Raw genomic sequence first — 6785 nt, forward strand, 5'->3', positions numbered from 1 at the left:
CGCGCGCGCGGAGTGGGTCTGGCGCGGCCGGACCTCGAGCGGTGGGCGTCTGGTATCCGCGGACCGAGGGTGCTCCGGCGCGATATGGTGAAAGAAGTCTTTGTGTTGGTTTACTGCACACACCGTCCCTTTCCCTTCTCCATCCCAGGAGCCGGGCGAGGTGAGCACCTTTCTCCCGTGGCGGGGGCGGCCACCTATGAAGCGTGCCTGACACGGCCCCTCTCCTTTGGCCGTGTTGAGTGTCTAACTGTAGGTGACTTGACCTTTGCGTTGGAGAGAGTTGGTTAGAGTATATTGGCTATGCAAATCAGCCCTAAGATTTAAAAAGCCCTCCCAGGCTTGACCGCCGCAGCTGTTTGTTTGTGTGGACCTTTGAATAGATCTTGCGACCAGGACGTGGGTGTGGTGGCCTCCAGGTTTAAGCCCCAGCCTTCGGCGATCTGGCACGCTTGCGGTTTGATTGTCTTTCTTCAAGCAACCTAAATCTATACCTACTTCGACCCAACAGCCCAAAAGTGGTTCCATTCAGTGTTTGGAGGAACTTGTTAACGCTGACCAGAAGAAGGATGAAAAAAAAATCTAGCAGCAGAGCTAAAAAGAATCTGCCGCTTGAATTTGAAAAGAGAGCGCAGCTACTGTTTTCTCACTTTCATTTTTGCGTCTCGGTTCCCCACGTTTTCCTCTGTCCCCGAAGCGCGATGCCTGACACATTGTAGGTTGAAGTCCCTGTGCAGTGTGAATGAACGGTGTTGGTTCTCCCAGGACGGCCAGGGTCAGCCAGGGTCGGGTTAGACCGAGTGGGAAAGTGGCTTATGCCTGCCTGGCTTGTTAAGGTACATGATTGTGTTTTGGTGATTGGAGGGTGAAGGTGGACAGAAGTAGCAGGGGGAGCAGATTGACTTTTTAGATCCAAACAGCACTTTCTTTTTCCGGTCTAGCAGTATGAAAAAGCGCCGCTGGTTTTCCTTAGGTGTTAAGGTCAGGCTGTTCCCAAGCCTGAGTTCCAACCGAGTGGTCACCTGCACCGTGGATAGTGCTTCAACTTGGTGTGAATCCTCTAATCCTCTTTAAAAGTTAATTTCAACACCAAGTAGACACATTTTGTGTCGGAGGGCCCCTCCCTCTGTGGTGTTAAAGATGCAGGATTCAGCCTGTAGGGAAGGCATGACTTAAAAGGTGGGTTGTGAGACTTCATCCTTTGACTCTGCCTCCTTCCTCGAGCGAAGGGAGGACCCCACACATTAAGTGCTAGAATGCTGCATTTTTTAGCTGCAGGACAAGCATTCTTCCTGGAAAGCACATCCTCTGGGTACGGGGAGCACTGGCTCCCTCCCTCCCAGGCCCCTCACTTCCTTTCCAGAATGAGCATCATCAGGATATTTAGCAACTTTTACATTCCACCATAAAACTCTTCTTCCTTGAAGCTTTGAGGAAAAGCCAGTTTAGGATTTGGACACTACTGTGTAAACCCTGGTGAATTGTTATGAGTTTTATGGGTTTTCAAATATAGATCCCTGAAAAAACAGAAGGGTTTTTAAAACATTTGTTTTATTTGAAGGGATGCTTATATAGAACTTGCAGTATGGTAGGCACAATTCTAAGGATCCTATTAAGAGGTATCTTAAGTTTTAACAACTTGCCAATAACAAAAAACTTTTTTTGAGAGTGGGGGAGGGGTAAAATAAAGATTCTGCCATTAGGAGTCCGGTCAGGGAGCCCAGGATTCTGGGCTCCCTCTTGGGCATTATGCGATGCTTCCTGCCTGCCGGGCAGTGGAGGGGAGAGAGTGGCCGGAATGGTCTATGGCTGGAACAAACAGAAGCCACACAAGGTCACTGCAACCTATGTGAAGTGGGACAGATTGTCTTATTAACATTTTCATAGGAATGGGGTGCTGATTGGAAAAAATCTGGCCTTTAGCCAGAGAGCCCAAAGAGGGTTGAAAAGGTGATCCTTTTCTGAATCCTCCTTAGCTAATGGAGTATTTGGCACAGTTGCAGTGGCCTTGTGGCCCAACATGCCCACCCCCTCACCAGTACCCAACGTTCTATTGTAAGTTAGCTCCTCTTAGTTTCTCACAAGACTGTTCTGTGTGCTGAATTCCCAAGTCTGGGTTCTTTATGCTGAAATACATGCTATAGATGTTCACATACTCTATGTAGTTCTATACGTATTGAGGGGGGGTGGGGGAGGGCCTCTCAAGAGATAAATGTCACTGCCCCTCATCTTTCAGATGTTGGTTTGGGTCAGGGCAGTCCTACACACTTTGCTGCCACCTCCCTTTGCCCCATCCTGAGAGGTCTCCACAAAAGTAACCTACCCCAAAGGGCTGGCTGCCCTCTCCACCCAGGCCTCCTGGTCTCCTCCTCCTCCCTTTCTTGCCTCTGCATCAGCCATTCCTGCTGGGCCCCGTCACCCAAGCTGGTGCTACTTCAGTAGCCCCAGTGACCCGCCCCACACCCCCTCTCCCCCACCTGCCACCAGGCTGCTGGGCTTTGGGGAGGGGAGTGACTTCACTCCCTCAGTTATCTCCACCACAAATACAAATAATAATGTTAATCACAATGGGTGTTTGTCAGCTTTGATGTGTGAACAAAAGTATCTTAGAAAACTACTTTTTTAATTGTCCCATAGGGGCAGGTCCGGGTCTTGTTTGGTCCTGAAACTCAGACAATTTAGGAGCCCTTTTTAAGAAAAAGATACAAAATTACAAATTCAAAATGAGGTATAAACACTGCTTAGAATAAGAAAAATCACAACGGTATAAGTTTTAAGATGCTAACAAATATAACAAGATACATAAAAATAATTAGCTGCTTCTCAATATTCTGTAATATTTTTCTTACATTTTTGACCTCATGCTCTTTGTGCCTTCAAATGACTATGATTTTGTAGTACTTTCTGTGGAGCCAATAGAAGTTCGGGCTTTCTGGTAGCATGACTGACAAATTGATTACGGATAGTTTAGAAAAGTTTATTTAGTCTTCCAACTTATTATGGGTAGGATTATATAAATTTTTAGAATTGCTCTCAAATTTGGGAATCTGTCATTTTTTAAAAATATGTTGTAAGAAGATACGGAAGAATTTTCTGCAGACTAGCTTCTAGTTCCATGTGGTTGCTTATTTCTTTCCATGGTCCCATGTGCCGATTGCCGCTATGCGTGCCCACGCGCTCCTCTGGCCCTGCCCCTGCCCTTTATGTCACCATGCCAAGCCATTCGCCGTGGTGGACAGTAGAAGCATTTCTGGAAGCCATTCCTACACAGGGTGGCTAATAATAAGTTACAGACACATGTGACTGCAAACCCGGCAGACATATTCCATCAAACCCAGATTAAATTTCATTTCCATTCAACTTGCTTCTAGCCAAAAATGCCTGTGCCCACTCCAGTGCCACCTGACACAAAATATAATGGAGGTCACAGTGGAAGGAGATAGTGGTCGTATCTGCAGTTAGAATAGCTGACTCTTGCAGACTTAGAAAAGGTGTTCATGTGTGATCCTGTGAACACTTTGCTAAGGTCCCTCGCAGAGCCTCAGGGAAGGCAGAGTCTTGAATCCTCAGCTTCATTAGTTTCCCATTAAATTCGTCTCTGCTTACTGGTGACAAAATCTCAGGACGAGGTGGGACAACAAAAGCCCACGAACCACCCTCACTCAGTACTCCAGACCTCCATCCTCTCTAGCTGGTCTTACCAGTACTTGGTGTTTTCAAAACACATTGCATTTTCCTGCCTTTCTTATGCTCCTCAGTCCTTTCCTTCACGGACCTTCCCCTGTGACTCTCCTCTTCGTTCCTGTGCTGCTTCCCAGCTTTGTTGTCTCTGGTCTGGTTGGTGTGCCTTCCCTGCAATGTGCTCTGAACGTGGGCGCTCTTGTGTCCACCTCTGGCTCCCCAGAACAGAGGACGCACATTGATGGGTTCTGACTCATTATAACCCTCTTGTTTGGCTGGCTTTGCCAACGCAGTGTTGTTTTTGATATGTGATTTTAATTTTTATCAGTTATATCACAGGGAATTTAGTAAGTGAAATACCCCTGAAAGGACTGTTATGAAAACAAGCAGTGCCCTGTCCGCTATCACACTCATCCTTTTCCTCAGAGGTCACTGTTTGGAATTTTCTCATATTTACACATGTCTTCTAAATCACAGGCTTCCACTGCTCACTCTGGTTCTGTTTGAGGTACTGCATTTATGTTGCAAGCTGCATTTCCCAGTTGGTTCCGTCATCATCCAAGCTCACATTCTGTTGACTATACCATTGTAATGCACGGTTGAGTTGGATATTATACTTGTATTACATATTTTCTTTCTCATGCAACATGTCTTTTCCTTTAAAAAAAAATGTATTTTTTCATTTGCTTAGCTTTCTGCGTATCCATCAACAGTCATCTTTGAACTTCCCAACAGAATTTTTAATGATCTCCTCAGGGTTGTTACACAGAGTCATGGCTATAGAGAAATGGTCTTCACTGTCTCGTGCATCCGAGTCACCCAAAAGGCTTGTAAAAACAGACTCAGTCCCATCTTCAGAGTTTCTGACCCACTAGGTGAGAGGCAGGGCTGAAAACTAGCATTTCCCCCAAGTCCCCAGCTGATCTGATGCTTCTGGGCTGCAGACAGCACTTTGAGAACCAGGGCTGCATTTTGTTATGTGAATAAATGACTGTTTATTCAACTCTTGAGGAAACTTTGGATGATGTCCAGTTTGGAGTTATGGATAATGTTGCTATAAACATTCTTGCCTGTGTCTTTTCGTTTCGTATGTATGCCTTTCGGCTGGGGGTATTTTCGTAATAGGAGTGAAATAATTACTGTGTCATCAGGTGTGAAATTCCGCCAGGTGGTTTTCTACAGTGGATGTACCAATTTACACTCCTATCAGCGCAGGTGAGGGTTCCTGCTGCTCCACGCCTTGGACAACACTTGGTATTGTCTGTCTTTTCCATGGCAGCCAGTCTGATGGGTTTGAGGTGGTATTTCATTGCTTTAATTTGCATGTCCCTTATGACTAATGAACCTAGGTGTCTTTTCATGTGCTTCTTGGTTATCTCTTGTTTTCACAATGGTGGCACTAAAATGCTGATTACAAATGTGTTCATCCACTGAACAAATATTTATTGAGTAATTCTGGAAAGGACTGTACCTTTACTCTGAGTATGATAATGAGATTATGGGCAGTCCTGTGTGGGGCCCTGCAGGGCGATAGGGAGCTCACCATGGCTGCTGTATGGGGCCCTACAGGGTGATAGGAAGCTGTTCACAGAGTCCAAGTGAGAAATGAGGGTGGAATGACTGGGCTGTAGTGAAGAAGGGGGTAAAACAGATGCATTTCAAAGGCTGAATTGCCAGGCTTGCTGTTGGATGGAGGCAGAGCATGAGACCCAGAGAAAAGGCAGGGATGCCTTCCAGGGTTTGGGCCTGCAAAACTGGTTGAATGGATTTGCCATCTCCCAAGATGGGGAAAGGGCAGGAGGAACAGGTTTGGAAGTGGAAGTCAAGTGTGTTTCGAGCACGTCTAGCTTGAATTGCCAGTAGATTTCTAAGTGGAGGTGTCGGAGTTTGTTCCAGAGTTCGGGTGAGGTTGAGGGTGGAGACACCAATCTGGGAGCTCATGGCCTGGGATGGGGTTTAAAGGCCATGGACTCCACCTTAGGCTGATCCCAAGTCAAGCTCCTGGATTTTCTCTGGGAGATTCCCAGATGTCAGTATGTGGAGGTCTTGGGTCACTTATTTCTTTCAGAAGAAACTCCCTGCTCCTCTCTCACCTGGGCTCTGGAGGAACGGAGGTGGTAGGTGGTGGCTTCCCCACTTCCCGCCTTGGGTCCCCCACTTCCCCTTGGCCCCTGGCAGCATGTTGTGCCCCAGGTCCAGGCCTCCTGTTCCTGATTACCTCCACAGGGTGGGGAGTCAGCCCACACTTAACAATTGTAAAACTTTTGCCAACATTTGAAACCTCAGCCAAGACAGAACTGCTGAGAGACAACTGGCAAACGTAGAGTAGCAGCTGCCCTCTGTGGGGCACCTGTGGCTCAAGTGCCCTGGTCCCACCCCTCCCTGACCCTGTGTGTGAGGCCAACTGCCATTTTCCTTGTATGCTGTTGTAAGGAAAGAGGCATGTTTCTTATGCCCATTTTGCTAACAGAAGCTGGGGTGGGGGGGTAAGAGAGAGCATTTTGTTTCAGAGGCATTTGCGTCTGCGCTGGCAGGAGGAGTTCGTGAAATCCCACATCATACTAAAGGGATGGAAGCAAAGGCTGGTGTCACTCCCACGTGAAGGTCAGTCAGTCCCTGTGGCCCTGAGATATTTGCTTGCTAATAACCCAGATGGAGCACTCCTTAGTGGAGATTATAGTCTGGAGCTGGGGGGAGAGTAGGCTGAAATCTTACCATTTAGCCAGAGGATGGAAACGTTGCTAGTGAGTTTCAGATCCATCCACCCCACTCTCCAGCCCTAGGAGTAGGGGGCTGACTCTTCCAGCTAGCCTGAGGTTTAGAGAGAAGGGGGCTTTTGTATCCAAAAGAGACTCCTCCCTGTCTCTCAGCCTCATCAGGCTGGAACTGAAGGCTGGCGGGCTCACATCTTTCTCCCATGGGAGATGGGGGAAGAATTCAGCTGAGTGTGGTGTCACATCCTTGTAGCTAAGCCAGTTTCAGGATCTCTGTGTCCTCTGTCCCAGCAGTGTTTGGGCTACCTGGGTGGTGCACTCAGCATGCAACGGGCATTGGAGCGCCCCCCCCCCCCCCCCCCCCCCCCCCCCCCCCCCCCCCCCCCCCCCCCC

At 47.9% G+C, this 6785-nt stretch overlaps 1 protein-coding gene across 1 annotated transcript in view; it reads left to right on the top strand.

Annotated features, from left to right (window-relative positions):
- IMPA2 (inositol monophosphatase 2) overlaps positions 1 to 6785 on the top strand; it is a 41269-nt gene that overhangs the window by 658 nt on the left and 33826 nt on the right. The gene's annotated exons all lie outside the window — the stretch shown is intronic.

Source organism: Suricata suricatta, chromosome 14 (assembly GCF_006229205.1).
Source record: "Suricata suricatta isolate VVHF042 chromosome 14, meerkat_22Aug2017_6uvM2_HiC, whole genome shotgun sequence".
Taxonomy (NCBI): domain Eukaryota; kingdom Metazoa; phylum Chordata; class Mammalia; order Carnivora; family Herpestidae; genus Suricata; species Suricata suricatta.